This window comes from Stenella coeruleoalba (assembly GCF_951394435.1).
Source record: "Stenella coeruleoalba genome assembly, chromosome: 3".
Lineage (NCBI taxonomy): Eukaryota > Metazoa > Chordata > Mammalia > Artiodactyla > Delphinidae > Stenella > Stenella coeruleoalba.
This window is the reverse complement of record NC_137148.1, coordinates 73,873,344-73,900,298: the sequence shown is the minus strand read 5'-3', so window position 1 is coordinate 73,900,298 and position 26,955 is coordinate 73,873,344. Positions and strand designations below refer to the sequence as shown.

General features: G+C 36.4%; 1 pseudogene across 1 annotated transcript; it reads left to right on the top strand.

Annotated features, from left to right (window-relative positions):
- Positions 1-5,685: 5,685 nt before the first annotated feature.
- On the top strand, positions 5,686-24,572 carry LOC307184856 (coiled-coil domain-containing protein 6-like; annotated as a pseudogene). The gene is made up of 3 exons: positions 5,686-5,745; positions 22,315-22,731; positions 23,164-24,572. The product of its transcript is annotated as a coiled-coil domain-containing protein 6-like (transcript).
- Positions 24,573-26,955: the final 2,383 nt, after the last annotated feature.

The following is a 26,955-nucleotide window of genomic DNA, read 5'->3' as shown; positions in this document are numbered from 1 at the left end:
AGCTATCTATAATACATTTGGTAGTGTATATATGTCCATGCCACTCTCTCACTTCATCCCAGCTTACTCTTCCCCCTTCCCATGTCCTCAAGTCCATTGTTTATGTCTGCGTCTTTGTTCCTGTCCTGCCCCCAGGTTCTTCAGAACCATTGTTTTTTAATTCTATATATATGTGTTAGCATACGGCATTGGTTTTCTCTTTCTGACTTACTTCACTCTGAATGTACGTCCATCCAACTCACTACAAATAACTCAGTTTCGTTTGTTTTTATGACTGAGTAATATTCCATTGTATATATGTGCCACATCTTCTTTAGCCATTCATCTGTCGATGGACACTTAGGTTGCTTTCATGTCCTGGTTATTGTAAATAGAACTGCAATGAACATTGTGGTACATGACTCCTTTTGAATTATGGTTTTCTCAGGGTATATTCCCAGTAGTGGGATTGCTGGATCATATGGTAGTTCTATTTTTAGTTTTTAAGGACCCTCCATACTGTTCTCCATAGTGGCTGTATCAATTTACATTCCCACCAACAGTGCAAGAGGGTTCCCTTTTCTCCACACGCTCTCCAGCATTTATTGTTTGTAGATATTTTGGTGATGGCCATTCTGACTGGTGTGAGGTGATATCTCATTGTAGTTTTGATTTGCATTTCTCTAATGATTAGTGATGCTTAGCATCCTTTCCTGTGTTTGTTGGCAATCTGTATATCTTCTTTGGAGAAATGTCTATTTAGGTCTTCTGCCCATTGTTGGATTGGGTTGTTTGTTTTTTTGATATTGAGCTGCATGAGCTGCTTGTATATTTTGGAGATTAATCCTTTGTCAGTTGCTTCGTTTGCAAATATTTTCTCCCATTCTGAGGGTTGTCTTAGGAAACCATAAACAAGGCGTATTAATTTTTAGTGCAGAGAAAACTGCCAAAGAGCAGGAACTGTAATTATAAGAGCATGATTATCCTCCTATTTGTTTCTGAGAATTTATAAAAATATATGAACTCTCTTCACAGAAATCAAATACTTGTTTGTGACATAGGTAACATTCTATATGCAGGGGTACTCTGACTTCATGTTGCCCAATTGTGGACCTCTAAAACCTCTATCCAGTAGACTGACAAAAGAAGAAATCTTGAGATAGGCCTTACCTAAATACCCATCCGCTTAAAAAGACTAAGGATATAATGGGATTATAGCTCAGCGTGAAATAGGGCTCTGGCAAGAAACAGATGGTATAACCAAACTGAGCAATTGAAGAAAGTTTGTCAAAGGGAGTATTTAAGACATCCGGCAGATTTTTGGAAAACCAGCCAGTGATAATGCAGTAAACTGAGGCTTGAAAAAGGAAGGTTTGGAGAACTGGGAAGCCTTCACCAAAGCTAGCCTGATGGGATAAGGGGAGGAGGATGTTACCTGTACACAGAGAGGGTATCTTTATGGAGAGAATCACTTCATGGAAGCTGTGGACTTCAGCAGAGATGCAGTCAACCCACAGTGACCTAAGAAGAGGGACCTGGAGAATAAATGTCTCCATCCATCCATTCTCCTCTTTTCCTCTGGATCTTTTGTTATTGCCTGTGATGGACTGAATCCAACCAGAAGCAGGAGGAAAGGGAGCCTGTCAGTACAATCAACATCCAGGGGCAAATTGTGAGAGGAAATGGATGGAAAGTGGACCTGGAGAACCAAACTGAAAATATTCAGCGCATAATGTCTCCCAAAGTATGTCCCCAGGAGTACTAGTTCCATAAAATGAGCCACAGTGACAAAGGTCCAAAATCAAATCAGTTTGGGAGATGCCATATAATATAACCCCACATCACCATCCATGTACTATGTGCAAGGCATTGACAGACAGTGACAAATACAAAGGGAGTCTCAGCCTTCATGGAAATTAGAGTTTATTGAGAAAAACAATAAATGAACAAATAAACAAATGGCTGTATAACACAGAGTTACCTAGTGACCAGTGTTATGAAGAATGATTAGTTTCTTCAATAGGGATTTAGTGAAAAATGATTTTCTGTTGAGGAAATTACGATTGCTTCAAGCTTTCAAATTTTGTTTCAGATAGAGTTCAGATTTTGTTTATTGCTGGAATCTTATAAATCTAGTCCCCTTAGACTTGATCATAAAACTGAGCTGGAGTAGTTTCAAAATTTTTGTGCATTTCCCCCATACTGTTTTTCTATCATATATTATTTCTCCACCGTTTCTTACTTTTCCTCAAAAGTGACCATATATTACTCATCTTTGTATCTTCAGTGTCTGGCCCTATATTGTGCCTGGTGGGGTTTTTAAATAGATGGCTTTCAAATTAAATCAAATTATATAATTATAATTATAATAACTATTATTATATAGTAGTAATAATTAACCAAACCCCCCAAATGTCTAACTATAATTCATGCTTTCATTGTGCCATTTATTGTTTAAGGGTCTTACTTAGTGGATTATCACATTAGTCCTCACAACAACCCAATGACATGGACACTGTTGTTATTCTCACTCTACAGATTAGAAAACTGAGGCATTAAGAGTTCCAGTAACTTGCTCACCGGCACACAAGCAGAAGTGTTAGATCCAGGAAATCTAACGCCAGAGCCTGGACTTTTAATTGTTTATGCTATATTAGCTTAAATAATGCTCACTTAAATCTAATTAATCATATCTAACTAGACAACAGTTTTTGGTACATGAGCTTCAAGCTTAGAAAATGTTGAATTATAAGAATACCAGGGCTTCCCTGGTGGCACAGTGGTTGAGAGTCCGCCTGCCGATGCAGGGGACACGGGTTCGTGCCCCAGTCCGGGAAGATCCCACATGCCGCGGAGCGACTGGGCCCGTGAGCCATGGCCGCTGAGCCTGCGCGTCCGGAGCCTGTGCTCCGCTACGGGAGAGGCCACAACAGTGAGAGGCCCGCGTACCGAAAAAAAAAAGAAAAGAATACCATATCCATATTTAGAATGTTAGAAAAATGAGGGGAGGTATGTTTAAGCAAGAGAAATAAAAGAGCAGTTGAAATTCAGAGGAGAAGGATGGCATGTAGATAAAGTAAATATCCTTGCAATCCATAGGAAAAGGAAGATAGGGATGTTATATTCAATAGGACTTAGAGGCAATTGTGGGATAAGTCACACTGGAGCATTTTAAGTGAAGACAGTGCTGTGTTTTTTATATCTTATGCTATGACATCTACAGAAAAATAAAAATTTTAGTGGCATACTAGTGTTTTTACATAAAATAAGTACAGAAGCCCAGTAAGACATAAAAATTCCATGTACCACCAGAGATGAGGGAGGCATATTTAATTCATGTACTTTCAAATATGAGCACCATGGGGACGTTTTTATCTGAGAGTATTTTTACTCTATGATGCATAAATTTATAAATACTCTGTGGTGGCTGTGTCAGCCAATTTTTAAAATAATTATCCGACCCTAAAATTTCAACAATTTTTCACTTAATTATGCCATTAAAATTAAAAGGTTTGTGTAGAATTTTTAAAACTTTAATAATTCTTAGAAGAGTGTAAGTAATAGTATTTACCAGCTTAAATATATTTACCATTGACTATATTCTTAAACAAATACACAGATGAATGTAATAAAACACCAGAAGATAATTGAAACTCTGTGATATCACATAGATACCTCAAGGCAATAAATTAATACTATTTAAGTAGCTCCACGTAAAGCATTCTGTGGGGCTCAATAAAGACTTCCTTGATGATGTGACAGTAAACATTTTTTTCTTTAACTTTAGAAAACCTGGTTGCCATGTGAAACACAGAGAAAGCATTACTAGTGTTCTCTATATAATTAGTTTAACCAGAATAAGTTAAGGAGATGAAATATCATGGCACTGACAGAGTGGTTGATAGTTCTCATGTTGCTATAACCAACCATGTAAAGCCATAGTTATCAGGGTTCAGTCTATACAAAAATGGAACACTTATTTGTTAAAAATAATTTTACAAATATTCGTCCCATGCTTGGTCTATATTTAAGTTGTATGGACAGCTTAAAACCAACTGAAAAACCCACTCACTGCCCAAAGTAATTATGTATCTGACTAAGTTGTATATACTTGATGAAAGTAGAACTTCACTAGTTGAAAAATTCACTTGTTCCTCTCACTGGGCCTCATGAGAACCGTTGTACAATGAGAGCAGAAATACTTTGGACTACTCTAAAATTGGGAGAAGCTATATAGACTGGCCATATTATGGAACACATGAAAATTTTCTCTTAGGCTTTAGACACATAGAACCAACCAAAGAAAATTGGATCAGTCTAGAAAATCAAGTGGACAATTCAAACTCAATTGCCCATTTTCTTAACAAATAATTTACCTGTGAGCTATCTGGTGATGCAACCTTCTTTATCTTTACAAAATATTTCAGTTGTCCATGCAGATGATACTGTTCTTATTCGAAGACTAATAACATCTTCCTTGAATCTCTCTTAAAGGCAGACTGCTTTGAACACAAGGCATGTCATAACGGATAGTTTTGGAGCTATGTCCTTCTTGTGACTCATGGGCTCGTGAATACTGTCTCTGTCATTTCTTAGCTATTTGGTCCTATGCAAATTACTTAATGTCTCTAAGATTCTCTGACCTTCTCTGAAATTAGTTTACTTTTGCTTATTTTGTTTTACACATATTCAACCTGGTATAATGTTATACCAAAATAAAACTGTACTGCTTCTTGGGCTCTTTGGCCTGCCAATGAATTGACAAAATGTCCTTTGGAATGATACTATAGGGCAAATTAATGGATAGCATACTATTTTTAAGACAGCTTGTTTCTTACTATTTTTAAAAATAAAATGCTTTGGGTTGGAAGCATACCCTAGTCTTAGGTTTGGAAGTGGACTTTTGTGGATTAAAAACAATCTCTAATACAGTATAAGAATTCTGTTAACAATCTAACAAAAATAAATTAGAAATACTTAAATACAGTAAGTACAATTACTTGTATGAGGTACCTAGTTCCACTAGTTCTATCTTTTTTTTTTTTTTTTTTTTTTTTTTGCGGTACTCGGGCCTTTCACTGTTGTGGCCTCTCCCGTCGCGGAGCACAGGCTCCGGACGTGCAGAGACAAAATCTCTCTCCCCTTTCATGTGATAGCACTTTATAACTTAGTCAAGAGTTATTTTTCTTTAAATCATCCTATCTTACAGTTATATTTGTCCCACTTCTGATATGAATTCAATGCCTTCAGGATTCACTTAGTCCTTGGGGTTACTCTCTGGGCACACTTAATTTATCAACTCTTGAAATATAATACTGGATTTAAGAATATTGTATTTTGCTTTTGCCGTACCATATATTTAATGAATTTCAACTGTATAATCAGTGGAATGACACTGATGTGTGGCTCCCCAAAGAATTAAGAGAACCACATTTTAGAAAATGTACACCTCTTCAATAAGCAAGTAAATAACTTGGAAGAGAAAAATAAACATAGGAAACCATAAGTTCAACAAAGGGGAAGCATTTCTAATTTAACCAGGAAACTATGAACCCATAAAAGGAATGATAGACTTATTGTGTGTGGGGATGTGCATGACTGGTAGAGTTCAGAACAACTGCCTGTATCTTAACTGCAAGAGACACTCTGACTTGTACGCTGAAGAGGCAAATGCACTCACTTGAGACTGATCCAGAATTGAGAAACATGGAGAAACAGTCCTTCTCAGAAGATTACTTCACCCCAGGAAGTGTCCGCTTTTCAGGGGTATTAGGTGCATGGGGCAGTTCCTGAGGCAGCAGTGGCATGGGTGACAGAAGCTATTACACTGAAGTGGAGAGCCTGACCTTTTGAGCTTGGTGGCAACAGTGGCAGCAGCATAGTTTCAGGTATTGTGCCTAGAAGCTTAGTCTCAGATATCTTTCTCCAGCTCCCCAATGATGGTGTGAGCCATTAATTAGGTGACTATACAATTTGTCATCAACCAGGACTCTTTTGAGAGTGAAAACAATTAACACATGATCCCCAGGACAACAACTTTAAAAACAAAACTGATATAGTGTGTATAGTTACTTTACCACTACTCTATAGTAAATCCAGTTTTTGCTAAAATACACCAGAGTAAATTCATCATATGTAACTGAGACTTTTTACCAAAATCAAAATAAGTTGTAGTACACTCACGATATAAAATAGAATGTAAATATTATCTAGAATTAATGAGTCCAAAAACGATTCCTTTGGAGGGATATTATATTGTACTCTTAAGTGATAAAGGAATGTGCAGAGGTTTCTGAGCTCATGTAGGAGACTCTAATGGCCTTCAGGACTCTAATGCTCTCAATTTTTCTTCTAAATTGGAAAACATCCAAATTAAAAAAAAAAAGCAAATCAAACTAAACTCCCTACTGAAGATGATGATAAAACTCAGTTTATTTGTTAATAGGGTGAATAAACACCCAAGACTGGAAAAATTAGCTCCAGACTCCATCCAGATGGAGGGAGTTTGGTGGGGGCTAAATGGAAGAGAGAGGAGTGTTAACAGAGTCATAGGGTGACTGAACACATACAATACTAACTAGAGTTCAGCTTCAGAAAAGGAAGGTGTCAGGGCCTCATTCAGTGGGAAACACTGGCTACGGGAGAGACACAGGTAAAGGGCTTGGAAAATGCATGGCACCAGAGATGTCTGTCTTGAGAAATCAGTGCTTCTGGGGAAAAGAGACACCTTTGATGATGAAATGTCCTTGGGCATCCTGGGCAGTGAAAAGAAAGAAAGGACCAACTAAAGAAGATAACTCTACTGAGACAGGAGGTCAGCAATAAATTAGAAGACGTAAGGCCAAAGAAAGAAGTGTCATGTATTTGAAACAAACAGAAAGGAGAAGCCTTTTTTATTGTTGTTAGCAGAAGAAGGCCTTGAAGTCAGACATCAGGAAAATCACCTCCATAATCTGAGAAGTATCCTGAAATTGATGGTGCAGAAAAATCCAAAACAAATATGACAAAGAAAAGTGAAACCCAGCAAAAAAAAAAAAGCCCAGAATCTATATAAAGATACTCTAAAAATAATAAAAACTCTTAAGCATAGTAAAGCACATCAATTAAATGAAGCCATGAAGCATAACTCAGGTTGAAACTGAAGATAATTAAACAAGAAATTGCAAATAGAAAATAGCAATGTGACTCAGAAATTCAAAAACTGAAAATAAATATACAAAAAAAGATGTGAAGTAGACCTGAGTGATCTAAAGAAAGAAATTTCAAAAAAATAAAAAGAAAGAAATATCTCAGGATACATCTCAGAAATGAAGATAAAATTAATAGGTACCTAAAGAATAATTGGTACATGTTAACGTACAGTAAGAAATATAGAGAAGAAATAAGAAAAGTCAAGAAAATAAATGGTAATAATATGTGAGAAAGTAATAAATGTAGAAGACAACAAAGAACAAAGATTATCCAGTATAATATTTGTAGCATCTGAAGCAGAAAAATAAATGAATGAAGCCTAATTAATATTTAAAACTAGAAATAAAGGTGTTTATGAATTTAAATAGTAGAGTATGAAAATTCAAACTGCCTGCTCAATACCTGGGGATATTGAACCAAAATTCTCTACTGAGACATTCCATTATTAAGCTTTAAAAATTAAGAAAAAAATTCATCTCATCCTCTAGGACAGAGACAAAGTCACATGTTTTAAATTCCAATTGTTCACTGCTGGTATATACAAAAGCAACTTACTTTTGTATATTAACCTTTCTTCTGTATCCTGCAGCCTTGCTGTACTCATTTACTACTTGAGTATTTGTGTGTGTCAATTTTGGGGTATTTTTACACAAAGTCATGTCATCTGTGACTAAAAGTTTCATTTCTTTCTTACCAATCTTTAAAATTTATTTAATTTTTTTCTTATCTACTGGACTAGCTAGGACTTCCAGTAGAATACCAGCTTGCTTATCAGGGATGACTGGTAGCATGCTTGCATTGTTTCCAATCTTAGGTGGAAGGTGTCTCATATGGTAACCAATGGTCACAGGTTGGACATTTTGACATGGGGCTAGTTTGTTTGTTTTTTTTTTTTCTTAATTTTACTGAAGTATGTTTGATTTACAATGCTGTGTTAACTTCTGCACAGCAAAGTGACTCAGTTATACATACATTATTTTTCATATTCTTTTCCATTATGGTTTGTCACAGGATATTCAATATAGTTCCCTGTGCTATACAGTAGGACCTTGTTATTTATCCATCCTATATATCAGGGGTCCCCAACCCCCAGGCCATGGACTGGTACCGGTCCACAGCCTGTTAGGAACCAGGATGCACAGAAGGAGGTGAGCAGCAGGCGAGCGAGCAAAGCTTCATCTGCCGCTCCCCATTGCTCCCCATTGCTCACATTACTTCCTGAACCATCCCCCTCCCCCCTCCCAATCCGTGGAAAAATTGTCTTCCACAAAACCAGTCCTTGGTGCCAAAAAGGTTGGGGGCTGCTGCTATATAGAATACTTTGCCTCTGCTAATCCCAAACTCTCATTCCTTCCCCCCCCACCCCTCTCCCCCTTGACAACCACAAGTCTGTTCTCTGTGAGTCTTTTTTCATTTGTAGATATGTTGATTTGTACCATATTTTAGATTCCACATATAAGTGGTATCATATGGTATTTGTCTTTCTCTTTCTGACTTAAGTTGCTTAGTATGATAATCTCTAGGTCCATCCATGTTGCTGCAAATGGCATTATTTCATTCTTTTTTTATGGCTGAATTACATTCCATTTTATATATGTACCACATCTTCTTTATCCATTCATCTGTCAATGGACATTTAGGTTATTTCCATGTCTTGGCTATTGTAAATAGTGCTGCTATGAACATAGGGGTGAATGTATCTTTTCCAGTTATAGTTTTGTCTGGATATATACCCAGGAGTGGGATTGCTGGATCATATGGTAGTTCTATTTTTAGTTTTTTGAGGAACCTCCATACTGTTTTCCATAGTGGCTGCACAAATTTACATTCCCACCAACAGTGTAAGAGAGTTCCCTTTTCTCCATACCCTCTCCTGCATTTGTTATTTGTAGACATTTTAATAATGGCCATTCTGACTGTATGAGGTGGTACCTCATTGTAGTATTGATTTGCATTTCTCTAATAATTAGTGACGTTGAGCATCTTTTCATGTGCCTATTGGCCATCTGTATGTCTTCTTTGGAGGAATGTCTCTTTAGGTCTTCTGCCCATTTTTTGATCGGGTTGTTTGTTTTGTTGTTGTTGAGTTGTATGAACTGTTTGAGTATTTTGGACATTAAGCCCTTGTTGGTCACATTGTTTGCAAATATTTTCTCCCAATGGTAGGTTGTCTTTTCATGTTGTTTATGGTTTCCTTTGCTGTGCAAAAGCTTGTAAATTTAATTAGGTCCCATTTGTTTGTGTTTTTTGGGTTGTTTGTTTGTCTTTATTTCTATTGCCTTGGGAGACTAACCTAAGAAAACATTGGTCCGATTTATGTTACAGAATGTTTTGCCTGTGATTTCTTCTAGGAGTTTTATGGTGTCATATCTTATGTTTAAGTCTTTAAGCCATTTTGAGTTTATTTTTGTGCATGGTGTGAGGGTGTGTTCTAACTTCATTGGTTTATGTGTGGCTTTCCAACTTTTCCAGCACCACTTGCTGAAGAGACTGTCTTTTCCCCATTTTGTATTCTTGCCTCCTTTGTTGAAGATGGACCATAGGTGTGTGGGTGTGTTTTTTTTTCTGGATTCTCTATTCTGTTCCATTGATCCATATGTCTGCTTTTGTGCCAATACCACACTGTTTTGATTACTGTAGCTTTATAGTATTGTCCGACATCTGGGAGGGTTATGCCTCCTGCTTTGTTCATTTTCCTGAGGATTGCTTTTGCAATTCTGGATCTTTTATGGTTCCATATAAATTTTAGGATTATTTGTTTTAGTTCTGTGAAAAATGTCATGGGTAATTTGATAGGAATTGTGTTAAATCTGTAGGTTGTTTTGGGCATCATTGCCACTTTAATAATATTAATTCTCCCAACCCAATAGCATGGGATATCTTTCCATTTCTTTGAATCATCTTTAATTTCCTTTATTAATGTTTTGTAGTTCTCAGCATGTAAATCTTTCACCTCCTTGGTGAGGTTTATTTCTAAGTATTTTTTTTTGATGCAATTTTAAAAGGATTGTTTACAGTCCCTCTCTGATATTTCATTGTTAGTGTAAAGAAATGCAACTGGTATCTGTATGTTAATCTTGTAACCTACAACCTTACTGAATTCATTTGGTATGGGGCTAGTTTAAACTGTGATATGCTCTAAGTATAAAATACATACAAAATTTCCAAGACATTATATGAAAAAAAGAAAGTAAAAATTTTTAAATAACTTTTGTACAGATTACATGTTGAAATTGTCTTATGAAAAATTAATTTTCCTTGTTACTTTTTTAGTGCAAGCTATTGAAAATTTAATATTATATATATATTTATATACATGTAGATATTTACATATTTTGGGGGGCACAGTGGAAACTTTAATGAATTCTGAAAAGTAGAGATTTTACAAGCAACATAGGCTGATCATAGGCCAATAAAACTAGAAGTCAACAAGAAAAAATGACCCTTAAATTTTTCAACCATTTGAAAATTATGAAACATTTTTCTAAGATGATTCCTACATCAATGAGAAAATTTCAATTAAAGTAATATATTTTCTGGAAACGATTGTAGTAAAGAATTCATCTAAAACTTATGAATTATAGTAAAGCTATACTCAAAGGAAACCTTGTGACCTTAAATTCTCTGTCTTTTTTTTAATGGAGACTGAAAACATGACTTTGTTCAATTTAAGAAATTAGAAAAAAAAGACCAGCCAAATATCTCCACCCATTCAAAAAAAGGAAGAGGATAATAACTTAAACTTACAAATCACATTATATTTTTAGTGGGCAGTGAGTCTATTCTACTTCCTGGAATGCTGATATAATAGCTCCAGTTGTTTTGGACCATGAGGACAAAAAACCACATCCTAAGGTTGGTTAAACCATAAGCTGGAAGGTCCTCTGTGCTGAACTCCTTGTGGAGTCAGGCCCTACTGTACTTCATTCTCATGAATAAAAACTAAATTCTATCCTATTTGTGCCTCACTCATTTTAGACTTTCTGTCACAGAATTATTTTATTTTTACAATTGTGTATGAATGTATGTATTTGTAGGTAGGTAGGTAAAAATATGCTCATCATAATTCCATATTTGTGGGGTGAGTTTTCCTTTTGAGTATTCCTATTTTGCTTTAATAATGAATATTAGTTCATTTATTAAAGTTAAAAGTTGAATGTCAATACTAAATTATAAAAATTTTGCAAATCATCTTAAAAAATTGGTCTGTCCAATTTATTTCAAACCTGTGAACTATCCATTAGTGTGATTTCAGTGTCAAAGACAAAGAACTGAGAGCAGTGTCAATAACAGAATGAAATAAAATAATAAAACTGTGAAGGTATTTTCAATATTTATTAAAATTCTCACTTACTAATGAACACATTCCTTTTAAAATATTCTAAATATTCTAAAATCCCATAGTGTTATTTTAATACTTTGCTTTCTTAAGTAGTCTGACAAAGAGGTCACTACTGAAACTACATGCTGAAATTGTGTTAAAATAAGGGGTATATTATATTTTCTTAAGAGGAAAGCCACTGAAAAGCCCCATCAGTATTAACAAAATGTCTAGAATTCAAAAGCTGTGTTATATTGAACAATTAATGGATGTTTATAAAATTTCATGTTTGGAGAAAGTTTGCTTTTTCTGCATAGCAAAATTTGTGACCAAATATATTTAGCACTATTACAAACCTGCTTGAGAATTTCTGCACAAAATTGACATTCATCCATGTTCTAACAGTTCAGATACTGGCAAGGTCTACAAAGATGCCACTAAAAAATATATATAGTGCATAATTTTCATTTCTTTGCTGTCAGGGTAACGTATGCTTCAAATGTTTAGTGAAGTCTAGCAGTACAAATGTGTCAAAAAAAATCATAAAAATTTGTCTTCTATGACTAACATATAGGATTTAGGACCCTAGTATTTGGGATATTTATCTCTAAGGAGGAAAAAAGAATTTATTCTTGGACAAATATATATACCTTACGTTTAACATATTTTCCCTACAGAATTTAGTGAAACAATTTTAGCTGAAGTAGACATATCCCTTGTATAGTTCTCCACTCCACACCTGATGTAATAGCCTGAAATTTAGCATCATACTTCATGTTCAGGGATTTCAAAAATGGTATTGAAAGGGGGAAAAAGTGTATTCATTAAACTTATGACTGTCAAAAGGAAATTATCTTCTACTAAACTTGCCTTATAATTCTACTGAGGTGTTTGCCATGGGAGATAGATAAAATGAATTACTGTATTAGTCCAGATTATTTTATTGCAGGTAACAGAAACCGTATCCAATTTAGTATATAAGGGCACTTTGTAGTTTTGCTGTAATATCAAAAACTTTTCCTAAATTTTTTCTGAATTTTTAGTTATCTAAAACTTTTATTTTGGAAATTTGAAATATTTTAAATAATTTTTTAACATATTTAACAATGCATTATTTACTTAACACAAGAGAGTTGGAAGACTCACTTTATCAACACACAGCTGCACTGACTACCTCTAAAGATGCTAAAAGAGATGAAACTTAAATGCCAGAGAATTATCTAACTCATGAGAGAGGGGAAATGATTCAAAAGAAACTGGCAAAACTATACATAAGAAATAAAAATATGATGAAGGTTGTACTTCTTTGGGGATTATAGATGTCAATACTTTATTGTGTCTCATGCAACAGAACATGTTTGAATAGTGTCATGGTGTCAGTTATGTGATGTAATATTGAGATCAACCATTCATAATTTAAAGAAAAAAATATAATATTTTAAAGATAGGTATGATAAACTCAGTATACAGTAATTAGAAATGAACTACAGAAGTATATTATAGAGTAAGCTATTAAATTTTGTTTGCTGGAGAAAATTATACAACAGCTAAAAGACTAAAAAGAACCTTGAACAATTGACATAACTAGATGAAGTCAGTAAAAGAAATCACAGCAGTGCCACTTTCCAATGATCCGGTAACTCATTGAATTAAAGATTCATCATCAAACATGAAGACTATTTAATATCTCACTTGGAGAACAGTACCTACAAATGGATAAAAAATCCAGATGTGGCTGGACTCTGCTACCAACACCAACTAATCAGAGAATATGATTTTTTATGTAAATGTTTAATAAACATAAAAGGAGGTAAATAGTTGAAGTGTCAAATAACCTTTTTGAATATTATGGTTTATCCTGTCAAGTGTGTTGACACTTGAACTGATAGTACAAATGGGATGGTGGGTAAAACTACTGGTAATTCAGTGTAAATCAAGGCAGTAGCAACAACTATACTAGAATTGATTTTTTCATCATTGCATGCTGACAGATACAGAAGTGACTTTTCCTTAAGAATGTCCCTGATTAAGCACTAAAAATAATTTTGTTACATCTCAACCCTTGACTACAGATCTTTTTATATCCCATTTGAGAAAATGGGAAGTATGTAAAGCACTTTGCTGCATTCAAAGTACAATACTTGTTTTGAAGAAAAGCCCTTGTATGATTGAGATATGAGCTGTAGTAGTAGATACTTTTTTCATGAAACACCATTTTCATTTAAAAGACTGGCTGACAGAGGAACTAGTTGTATACATATAAGAATGGGTATCCTGCTTCTCAGGAAAAGACTGAGATAGAAAAGGTCAACTTGTTCAAAGCCTCCTACATTTGCTGTCAGAAAGGACCAGATTTAATTTATGAAAATTACTTCTTCCAGTGATCTTATAACCAATGTTATAACTAATTAGAATATCAGCAAATGAACAGTTGTTATGTGGACATTTAAAAGATGATGCATGAACATATGCTCTTACTCAGCTATTTTGGATTCTCCATAAACAAGAAATATATTCTTCTGGATTAAAAATATTATAGGAGAATGCTTTTAATAAACTCAGAATTGTCTGTGATTAATAATTTTGTTCAGTCTTCACACATTCAGGATTTATTTCCATTTTTGATTACAAGAAAAAGATACTTCTGATTAAAGGAATAAGAAAGAAAAGGGGAAAAAACAGTAGGAGAGGATGAGTGGTGTGTTAAAGGACAGATTGAGTGTATGTATTTTAATCTGGCAGTTGTCTCGTGTAATTTTTTTTGCCAAAAGACTGCTAATTTCATACAAAAATTTAAATATTGTAGCAGTCACCCAACTTAAACATTTGGCAAATAGTTATCCTATTTTAAAAATGGAAAATATTTCTCAAGTGCTTCTGTTTTCAAAATACTGTCTCACGCTATTCTTTATGTTTGCTTGATCATTCTTTGGGAGAAAATTCTCTAAATTTGGGATGCAGTATATATACATTTCCTCCTATAGCGTCTATTCAATAGGACCTTGGTTTATTCAATTAGTTAAAAATGAGAGGGCCATGTTTTTCATTTTTCCTCATTCTTCTTCTCCTTCTCTTCCTTCTTTTTTGATAGAGTATATCTACATCTTTTAAAACACATACAAGGTATACTGAAAAGAAACATTACATTCCTGGGGTGTGAAATACATTTTTAACATGAAAACTTGACAAAAAAAATTCAAGTTTTTTTTTATTTGCCTCAGTTTAAACAAAAAACAAACCAAAATCCACTTTTCACAGGAATATAGAAGCTCTCACTTTTAGATGTGAATCATCCCAAGGGAAAATTTACTGGATTCACAGGGCTTCAGGCACCATATTCTCAAACCCATGAGTGACTTTTGTTATTTCTTCTGTATGCATGCTGACATTAGAGGGAACTTTTTTTTTTACTGAAAAATGAAGCTAGAGTGTTGAAGTTATACAGTCTGCTCTGGTCCGCTTGACCACATTACTGTCAAATCTAACATAGTTTCTAGAATTCCTAAGAAAAAATTCTTCTAATGTCTGTTTATATAGTTAACACGGACTAGCGTGTGTGTTTGTTGTTTTCTGTCTAAACAAAGGAACTTATCTTCTCGTTTAGGAGTAAGGAAAATATTTATATAAAAGCTTACCAAAAGTTGGATTTGTTATACCTTTAGATATTAGGAAGAGGAAGTGATATAATAGGTTAACTACAGTAAATAAAAAAGCAGTTAGGTATTTTGACATTCTGAATCTTATGCCTTTAATAAAATTTCTCTCACCACTAAAATATACTATTCTTGACCAATTAACTCATTTATTAAGAGCACTAAATAAAGATAATATGTTCACAGACTGTGCTAATAATCTCAATTAGTCATTTCACCAACACTAGGCAAAAGAATGGTTTTGCTGAAATTTTTCACCACACTAGGACAGCTCATCATAAATATCAACTGACCATACATCTTTGAAAGAAAAATGACTATATTATAATCTAATGTTGTCAAAAGTGATTTTACTATAAAGCAAATGGTGCTTATTTCAGCTTCAAGGACCCTCATTCTCATTTACCCTTCCAAGGCCATCGGAGGAACACTATAACATGGTCACTTGGTCACACTATTTTGTAAAATTAGGTAGGACAATTTAACTGTAATCAGTTAAGACTGCTGTCTCTTTTCACTCTGATTTTCCTTCTATAATAGTTGGTATTTAAGGATAAGCATGTGGGATATTTTTCTAGGAAAATGTTGAGTTGTAGACACATTTATTTTTGATTTAATGGGCTTATTTAAGTGGTTTGCAATCACTTCTGTGTAGAGCTAAGCTATTACTAATTGTTCCAAATATCTTGACCCAAAGGCATAAGGGCCAGAGGTCATATGATAATATGAACAAGTTCTAGGCACCCAGCATCAAAATACGTGGGTAGTAGAAGACAAAAAAAAAAAAAAAAGTCTTGCATGTAGGGAAAAAGTAGTCTCTAGAAAAACATGCTAGATCATATAACTCATATACAAAAGAATGTTGATAAAGTTTTTCTACAATGTGATGGCAATCCTAAAAATTCCTATTATATTACCAATTAGCTGTCAAACTGAAATAAACTTTTCTGGCCTAATAATAACAATAATTATAATAATAACAATAATAAAGTGATCTGTCAAACATTCAAGGGAAAGAAAATTATTCCTCTATCTCTCTAAAAATCATTATAACATTGCTTTCATACAAAGAAACAATCAAAGAACTTATAGCCAAACGATTTTTAAAAAGGCTTATAGAGATAGATCCAGGAGTTAATTAATAAGAATAATCATGTATTTCTTGACTTCTTCCTCCTTCTTCAAAGCTAGGCATGGTGGGTGGAATCCTTCTTATGTTTCTATCTCTCTGACCTTTCCTATTTCATCTTTGTTTTCCTCCTCCACTACACTTCACTGAAGGACTTTTCTGTTCTCCTTTTCTACATTTAAGGGCACATGTGATTACATTGAACCCATGTGAAAGCAGGATCATCTCTCTATTTTAAGTTCAGATGAAAAGTACCTTCATAGCAGTAGTACCTAGATTAGTGTTTGTTTGAATAACCAAGCGATGGAAGTCTGGAAGAGATATCTTTAGAATTCTGCCTACCCTAGAACTGATTTAGTCCAAATTTCTGATTTTAAAAATAGGGAAATTTAAGATGAGTTTTATCCAAGTACTTAGTCATGGATTTTTTGCTGTATTAAAAGATAAATGAGACTACATTTCTTATATTAAGATTGATAGATTATCTGCTTAGGAAAGAATACATGCAAGCCTATCCAATTTTAATAATAAGTTGTAATTATGCTCCCCTCTAACCAATAACAGAAAATACCCCTACTCCAAGGCTTAATAGAGAATTCAAACTATCTGCTATACTGCTTCTTCCAAAAATCTTATCCAGTGCTACTGAAACTTGAAAGATGGACAAAGTATTGAGTTCTTTCCTCTGTATTGATCAGCAATGTTTTTTAAAGGGCCCCATAGTAAATAGTTTAGACTTTTGGGACCTATGGTCTCTGTCACAATGATTCACCATGCCACTGTAGAATGAAAAGAGGGATAGAACACAAGTAAATGAATGGCTGTGAATGTATTACAATAAAACTTTATTTATAGATTTGGTCTATGCGAGGAGAGGGTTTAGTTTAGTTTGCTTAGTTTGCGAACTCCTGGTGTAAAGATTTGGGTACTCTATGTCCATGCTGAATTCTTATGGCCATCACAGAGAGGGTGCCATTCATGTACATTTTATGCTATGCCCTTGACATTAATTGATATTTGATTTTAAAAATATATAGTCATATTTTAAAAATTGCTGTAGCTTATTCAAAACTCTTGTTGAAGTCAGTGTACAACATTATGTTGTTCAATGTCCTTTTATAAATTCTTCACATTACAAATTCCCTTCAAAATTGTGTCAGGAGTGTTTGGGGTTTCTTTTCCCCTTCATGCTGAATTAGCATGTTTCATTTTATCAGAAAATTAAAATTACATATCCCATCACTTCCCTTTTTGACTTGATTTACAGGAAATATAGATTTATAATGAATACTCATTTCTGTCCTTCTATATGTAAGCTTTAGGCCACATTTATTTTCCCTCATTTTTTAAAACTTTTGGTCTTATAGTATATGTGATTTTAGCTTTAATCTTCCTAAAATCCTTACCAATGAATATATAATAGTAGACTTGGAATTAAAATTCTGGTTTATGATTAGTCTTCCTCAAATATAAATATTTGCACTCACATTTCATTAACTTCAATTAATTAATTTTCTGCAGACCCTGTACACATTGTGTCTGTTGATGGAATTGGTCTTTTATGTATTTAAACTTCCACACAGAGTAAAGTCTATGTCTATATAGTTAACTCTTTTTTATATTGAATTATATCACATATATCAGGTTTTCTCAAACTTGGCACTATGGATACATTTTGAACCAGAAATTTGGGTTGAGAGAGGCTGTCTTCTGCATTGCAGGATATTTACCAGCATCTCTGGCCTCTGCCCACTAGATGCCAGTAGCACTCCTGCCAAGTTGTTTCAACCCAAATAGCTCCAGGCATTGTAGAATGTCCTCTGGGAATGTGTGTGTTGGAGGTGGGGGACATTGGTTGAGAACCATGATTTATTCAGAAATTGTCCAAATTATGAGTTAACAAATTGATGAATTTTCATGATGTGAGCACACCAGCATAATGAAAAAACGGATCAAGAAATACAGTATTACCAGCATCCTGCAAAGCCCTTTCTTGCCTACTCACTATCTATACCTTCCCACAAAGTAAGTACCTTTATGACTTTTAAGACCACAGATTGGTTTTCTTCTTTTGAACTGTGTATAAATAGAGTTACACAGAATGTCCTTTGTTGCTTTCAATCAACATTACTCTTATGAGATTCATTCACATGGTGCATAGCAATAGTTCTTCTATTACTGCCAAATTCTGTAATTTATTTGTACATTTTACTGATAAAGGGCACTTTGTTTTCACAGCTTTACCTGTGGGAATGTTATAATTCAATTCAGTTTCTTCTGTTCTGATTTTATACTTTTTGGTCATTTTTTTGGTTACTTTTTTAGATTGCTTTTTGAGGAATTTGTCCGTTTTCTGTTATTTTCCAAGTATATTGGCATAATTATTTTTTACAATATTACCTTGTTCCCTTTTTATTTGTTGTAGAATCTATAATCTCTCTCTTTTTATTCTTGGTATTGATAAATTGTGCTTTCATCCTCTCTTGAACATTTGTGCCAAGGGTTATCACTTTATTACTCAAAAAAATCAACTTTCGGTTTTTTTTTGAATCCCTCTAATATGTATTTATTATCTGTATTTTTCATTCCTTCTTATACTTATTGGAAATTTTTATCTTGTTCTATCATCTATTGAGTGAAGAATTAAATTCTGCCAGCTTCATTATAGATTGATTTATTACTCTTTAGTTCTGACACTTCTTGCTTTCTAGAATTTTTAGCTATGTTATTCAGTGCATATACATTTAACATAATTCTATCTAGCTAGTGAATTGATCTTTTAGCCATTACAAAATTACTCTTTAAACCTGGTAATACTCCTTTTTCATCTACTTTTTCTGGCATTAATATGTCAGCAACCATTTTCTTTCTTTTTTCTTTTTTTTTTCCTTGACAGTTTTATTTCAATGTGTTTTTGTCCTTATATTTAGGATAGATCTCTTCAAATATCATGTAACTAGACTTTCTATTTTAACTGTCTGAAATTTTTGTTTTTCAATTGTAATATTTAGCCTATTTATATTTGATGTAATTATTTACATATTTGATCTTAAATCTTACTACAGGCATGCCTCATTTTATTGACTTCACTCTAATGCACTTTGCAGATATTGAATTTTTTCAAATGGAAGGTTTGTGGCAATTCCACATTGTGAAAGTATATCTGTGTCATTTTTCTAACAGTATTTGCTCACTTTATATTTCTGCATCACATTTTTGTAATTCTCACAAAATGTCAAAATTTCCATTATTATTATATTTTTATGGTGACCTGTGATCAGTGACTTTTGATGTTACTATTATAATTGTTTTGGGATTGCATGAACTGCGCCCATGTATGATAGCAAACTTAATTGATATGTGTTGTGTGTGTTCTGACTGCTCCACCAACCTGCTGTTCCCATCTCTCTTCCTTTCCTTGGGCCTCCCTATTCCCTGAGACAAAACAATATTGAAATTAAGCCAGTTAATAACCCTACAAAGACCTCTAAATGTTCAAATGAAAGGAAGAGTTGCATATCTTTCCCTTTAAATCAAAAGCTAGAAATGATTAGGCTCAGTGAGGAAGGCATGTTGAAAGCTAAGACAGACCAAAAGCTAGGTCTCTTGTGCCAAACAGTTAGCCAAGTTGTGACTGCAAAGGAAAAGTACCTGAAGGAAGTTAAAAGTCCTACTCCAGTGAACACAAGAATAATAAGAAAGTGAAACAGCCTCATTGCTGATATGGAGAAAGTTGCAGTGGTCAGGAGAGAAGATCAAACTAACCACAGCAATCCCTTAAGCCAAAGCCTAATCCAGAGCAAGGCTCTAACTCTTATCAATTCTATGAAGGTTGCAAGAGGTGAGGAAGCTGTAGAAGAAAAGTTTGAAGATAGCAGAGATTGGTTCATGAGGTTGAAGAAAAGAAGCTCTCTCCATAAAAGTGCAAAGTGAGGGGCTTCCCTGGTGACGCAGTGGTTAAGAATCCGCCTGCCAATGCAAGGGACATGGGTTTGAGCCCTGGTCCGGGAACATCCCACATGTTGCAAAGCAACTAAGCCCGTGCACCACAACTACTGAGCCTGCACTCTAGAGCCCACAAGCCACAACTACTAAAGTCCTCACGCCTAGAGCCCAAGCTCCTCAACAAGAGAAGCCACTGCAGCAAGAAGGCTGTACACCACAACGAAGAGTAGCCCCCACTCGACGCAACTAGAGAAAGCCGCGCGCAGCAACAAAGACCCAAAGCAGCCAAAAATAAAAATAATAAATGAATAAATAAATTTATTATATAAAAAAAGTGCAAGGTGAAGCAGCAAATGCTGATGTATGAGCTACAGCAAATTATCCAGAAGATCTAGCTAAGATAATTAATGAAGGTGATTATACTCAATAACAGATTTTCCATGTAGAGGAAATAGCCTTCTATTGGAAGACTGTGCCATCTAGGACTTTCATAGCTAGAAAGGAGAAGTCAGTGCCGGGCTTCAAAGCTTCAAAGGGCTGCCTGACTCTTGTTAGGAGTTAATGTAACTGGTGACTTTAAGTTGAAGCCAATATACCATTATACTCATTTCCCATTATGAAAATTCTAGGACCCTTAAGAATTATCTAAATCTACTCTACCTGTGCTCTCTACATGGCACAACAAAGCCTGGATGACAGCACATCTGTTTACAATATGGTTTACTGAATATTTTAAGCCCAATGTTGAGACCTAAGGCTCAGAGAAAAAGATTCCTTTCAAAATATTACTACTTACTGACAAGGCACCTAGTCACCCAAGAGCTCTGATAGAGCTGTCCAACAAAGTTCACATTGTTTTCATGCCTGCTAACATATCGTCTATTCTTCAGCCCATGGATCAAGGAGTAATTTTGACACTCAAGTCATATTATTTAAGAAAAACATTTCATAAGACTACAGCTACCATAAATAGTGATTCCTCTGATGGACCCAAGCAAAGTAAATTGAAAGCCTTCTAGAAAGGAGTCACCATTTTAGGTGCCATTAAGAACATTCATGGTTCATGGGAAAGGGTCAAAATATTAACAGGGATTGGAAAGAAGTTGATTCCAACCCTCATGGATGACTTTGAGGGGTTTAAGACTTCAGTGGAGGAAGTAACTGAATATATGGTGGAAATAACAAGAGAACTAGAAGTGGAACTTGAAGATGGGACTAATTTGCTGCAATCTCATGATCAAAGTGTAACAGAGGAGGAGTTGCTTCTTATGAATGAGAAAAGAAAGTGGTTTCTTGAGATGGAATCTACTTCTGGAAAAATGCTGTGAAGATTCTTGAAATGACAACAAAAGATTCAGGACATTACATAAACTTACTTGATAAATCAACAGCAGGGTTTGAAAGGACTGATTCCAATTTTGAAAGAAGTTCCACTGTGGGTGAAATGCTATCAAACAGCATTGCATGCTACAGAAAAATAGTTCATAAAGGTAAGATGGAGTGGCCAAGATGGCAGAGTATGAAGACCCTAAGCTCACCTCCTCCCATGAGGACAGCAAAATTGCAACTATTTACAGAGAAATTATTTATGTGACAAACCAGAGCACTAGCAGAAAAGATCTATAACTAAAGATGTAAAGAAGGAAGCACAACAAGATAGGTAGGAGGGGCAACCCACACACAGGAGGATAATTACAATTGCAGAGGTTCTCCTCAATGAGCAAGTGGTTGGAGCCCCGCATGTGGCTTTCCCAGCCTGGGAGTCCTGCACATGGAAGATAAGCCCCAAGAATGACTGGCTCTGAAGGCCAGTTGGGTTTACTTTCAAAAGAGCCAGAGGACTGTGGGAAATAGAGACTCCACTCCTAAAGAGCACACGCAAAACTTCACATGCTCTGGGACCCAGGGAAGAAGGAGTAATTTGAAAGGAACCTGGGTAAGACACACCTTCTGATCTTGAAGAGCCTCGTGGAGGGGCAGAAGGCAGCTGGGGCTTGTCCTGGGAACATAGACATTAGCATCAGCTGTTTTGAGGAGCTCCTTCTAGCACATGGACACTGATGCTGGCAAGCACTATTCTGGAATCCTCCCTGTAGCTTATTTGTACCAGGACTCAGACCAACTCAACAGGTTGTCAGTACAAGTACTGGAATGCCTCTGGCCGAGACACAACTCCACCCACCAGCAGGCCTGTTGCCCTGAAACCCCCTGAGTGCACAGCCACCCCAGGACCTGGCCCTGTCCAGCAGAGGGCCCAGGACCTGGCTCCATACACCAGCTCTAGCCACGGGATTTCCAGGGCCCTGCAGCCAGAGATCGGGGACCTGACTCAGCCCACCAGTAGGTCTCACCCACCAGTGTGTACGCACTGTCCCCAGGACCCCAGGAGCCCACAAACAGGCCAAAACACCAATTCTGGGACCCCCAGGGCCCTGCATCCAGAAACCCTGGGACCCAGCTTTGCCTACCAGTGGGCTGGCAGTAGCTCCGGGACCAGCCTTACCCACCAGTGGGTAGGCACCAGCCCCAGGAAATCCTGGGTCCTGGTCCCACCCACAAGCAGACCAAAACACCAGTCTGGGACCCACAGGGCCCTGTAGCCAGGTAGGACATATAGTTCAAATGAGCAGAGGGTAGTGCGCTGCTGGGATACATAGGGCATCTGCTTCAAAAAGCCACTTCTTCAGGATCGGGAAACATAAGGAGCCCACAAAATACATAGAAATAAAAATAGCAAATTAGGTAAAATGAGGGGACATTAGGTAAAATGAGGGGACAGGGGTCCCCTTCTTCAGGGGACCAAAACCCCAGAAGAAGAATGAAGTGAAATAGGGATAGGCAATCTACCCACTAAAGAGTTTAAAATAAAAATCATAAAGATAATCAAAGTACTCAGGAGAAGAATGGATGAACACAGTGAGAAGATTAACAAAGAGAAGATATAGTCATTGACCTCGGGCGGCAGCGGCAGGAGAGGCGGCAGTGGTGGGAAGTGGCTGGAGCAGGGGGCATTGTCATCTCACCCTTCAGCCTGCAGGAGCTCATCAAGCACCTGGCTTCGCTACAGCAGAACAAGGTGCTCAAGGTCCAGCTGGAGACTTACAAACTCAAGTGCAAGGCACTGCAGGAGGAGAAGCGCGGCTTGCGCAAAGCCAGTGTGACAATCCAAGCCCAGGCTGAATGGAAAGAAGAATTCATCAGTAACACATTATTCAAGAAAATTCAGCCTTTGCAGAAGGAGAAAGAAACCCTTGCTATAAATTACGAGAAGGAAGAAGAGTTCCTCACTAATGAGCTCTCCAGAAAATTGATGCAGTTGCAGCATGAGAAAGCCAAACTAGAACAGCATATGGAGCAGGAATTCCAGGTCAGCAAACTGATGAAGAAAACTAAAAAACTGGAGAACGATACCATTTCTAAGCAGCTTACATTAGAACAGTTGAGACGAGAGAAGATTGACCTCGAAAGTACTTTGGAACAGGAACAAGAAGCACGAGTGAATCGTTTCTGGACAAGGATGGAACTTGAAGCTGAAAAGCGAATCCTGAAGGAGAAATTAGACCAGCCGGTGACTGCTCCCCCATTGCCTAGAGACATCTCCGTGTAGATCGACCCTCCAGAAAACGTGATGCGACACATCAGGTCTTTAAAGAATGAACTGGAGAAGCTGAAGAAGCAACTGAGTGCTGCCCAGTTACAGCATTCCGAGATAATGGTGCAGTATTTGGAGGAGGAACTTCACATGAGGGAAGAGGACCTGAGAGGAAGCTGCAGAGGGAGATGGAGAGGAGAGAGGCCCTCTGTCGACAGCTCTCAGAGAGTGAGTCCAGCTTAGAGATGGATGCTGAAAGGTATTTTAAGGAGCTGTCTGCACAAGGATTAAGACCTCACATTGTGTGCAGCCCGATCCCTTACACACCTTCTCCCAGTTCAAGCCGGCCGATATCACCCAGTCTCTCGTATGCAAGTAACACACTTGGTTTCATGCCACCAACTTCACTGACTAGAGCTGGAATGTCTTATTACAATTCCCCAGGTCTTCATGTGCAGCATATGGGAGCATTCCACAGTATCACAAGGCCTTCACCGCAGAGAAGCAAGTCCTGATCAATTCAAATGGCCCACGCTACCTCCGTCTCACAACACACAGACCCCTGTCCAGCCACTGCCACCTCCATCTCCACCACCCATGCAGCCCGCAGTCCCCTCAGCAGGCACCTTGCAGCCTGCCCCCTCGCAACAGTCGGTTCACCCCTCCTCCCAGCCTTAATGCATGTGCTTAGTCCGAACCTCATGTCGGCACACGTTCTTGTACAGTGGAGCCGAGCTGTCGACTCAACGCCAAAGGCTTCCTTCCCTGGAATATGAATGTGACTTATTTGCACTGAGGTTATCTAGGCTTCACTATTCATTATGTTGCAAATGTGTGTCGGAAACGCAGCCAGTGTTGTGGATCTACAACTCTACACGGATGACTTTTTCCTTCGGTGTTTTACTTGAATCTACATGTGTGCACATTCCCTGGCTGGGACGTTGGCTGTTCGACTGTTTGGTAGTTTAGCAGCAGTGTGCAATTTTCGCCTGGCCCCAGAGCTTCATTTTCCTGGCTTTTAGGTTGGAAAATAAAAAGGGATATCTTTTTATTTTTTTCCATGAATTTGCAGAAAATTACTGAGCTGTTATTACCCCTCCCCTCCCATTATAATGGTGTTTACCAAGCATACCAATAATTCAGCACTACAATTCAGAACTTTGAAAATCTAGCACTCAGTATAAAATGGGAAGTTAGATGGATCAGTACCAAAGACAATGCTCAATAGAGCTTTCTACAGATACACTTTGTATGGGTTATTTTCAGTATATCCCAACATCCATGTCTCTTGTAAAACAGATCACCTAAAGTACTGGATCACATGGCTATATCTTTTCCACATGCATGGGATTGATAATTATTGTATATCCAGGTGTGATTTTTTCTTTATCCTTGATGTTAGCCTCCTCAAACTGGACCCCTCTCACGTGAGTCGATAACTGTTGTCCTACCCACCAGTGGTTGTTATGACTGATTAGAAGGTGCTGTGTGATTTCTGCCGCAGAGGACAGTGTGATTGTAACAAAAACAGCTATTTCCCCTTTCCATTCTTTACTTGTGTTTCCCTAAAACAGAGTTCAAACAAATATTTTAAAGGTACAAAATACTATTAGAAAATACTATTTGAAATAAACATTATAGGAATATCTTAGCATAACGGCCACAAAATACTTTATTGCTGAGGACTTTATTGCTGAGCACAATATCACTGAGGACTGCTTATTTTGCCCAGTAAAATCGAGTGCAGTGTACAGAGAAGTATATCTTGAATGCATTATTTCTGTTCATTTAGCACAAATAAATTGTTTGGTTTCACTTTAAAGTAGAAAAATGAGTTAGAAGATATACAGAAAAAGCAAACAGAGATTAAGAATGCAATAACTGAAATAAAAAATACATTAAAAGGAATCAACAGTAGATTACATGATACAGAGGAACTCCTCAGCAAGCTGGAAGACACAGTATTGGAAATCACTGAACCTGAACAGAAAATGGAAAAAAAGTAAAAAGAAATGAAGACAATTTAAGAGACCTCTGAGACAACATCAGGCATACTACCATTTGCATTATAGTAATCTCAGAGGGAGAATAGAGAGAGAAAGGAGCAGAGAACATATTTGAAGACATAATAGCTAAAAACTCCGTCAACCTGGGAAAGGAAACAAACATCCAGGTACAAGAAGTACAGAGAGTCCCAAACGGGTTCAACCCAAAGAGGATCACCCCAAGACACATTATAATTAAAATGGCAAAACTTAAAGAGAGAATATTAAAAGCAGAAAGGGAAAAGCAACAAATTACAAACTCCCACAAGGCTATCTGCTGACTATTCAGCAGTAACCCTGCAGGCTACAAGGGAATGGCACAATGTGTCTAAAGTGATGAAAGGAAAAAACCTACTACCAAGAATATTGTAGCCATGAGGGCTCGCATTCAGATTTGATGTAGAGGTCAAAAGTTTTACAGATAAGCAAAGCTAAAAGAGTTCAGCAGCACAAAACCAGTTTTATAAGAATTGTTAAAGGGACTTCTCTAAGTGAAGAAGAAAAAACCACAACTAGACACATGAAAATTATGAAAGGAAAAAGCTAACCGGTCAAGACAAATACATAGTAAAGGTAGTAAAGCAACCACATATAAAGTTACTAGGAAGGTTAAAAGACAAAGGCCACTTTTATTCAACATAGTCATGAAAGTCCTAACCACAGCAATTGGACAAGAAAAAGAATCAAAATTGGAAAGGAAAAAGTAAAACTGTCACTGTTTTCAGGTAACATGATACTATACATAGAGAATCCTCAAGATGCCTCTCACTACGAGAGATCATCAATAAATTTGATAAAGTGGCAGGATACGAAATTAATATACAGAAACCTGTTGCATTTCTATACACTAACAATGAACTATCAGAAAGAGAAATTAAGAAAATAATTCCACTTATAATCACATCAAAAGAAAAAATTACCTAGGAATAAATCTAATTAAGAAAAAAAATCCTTCATGAAAAAAAATGTCAATCAATGCAGCAAACTTTATTGTATTATTTTAAGAATTGCCACAGCCACCTCAGCCTTCAGCAACTGTCATCCATCAACATCGAGGCAAGAACCTTCACCAGCAAAAAGATTATGATTGCTGAAGGCTC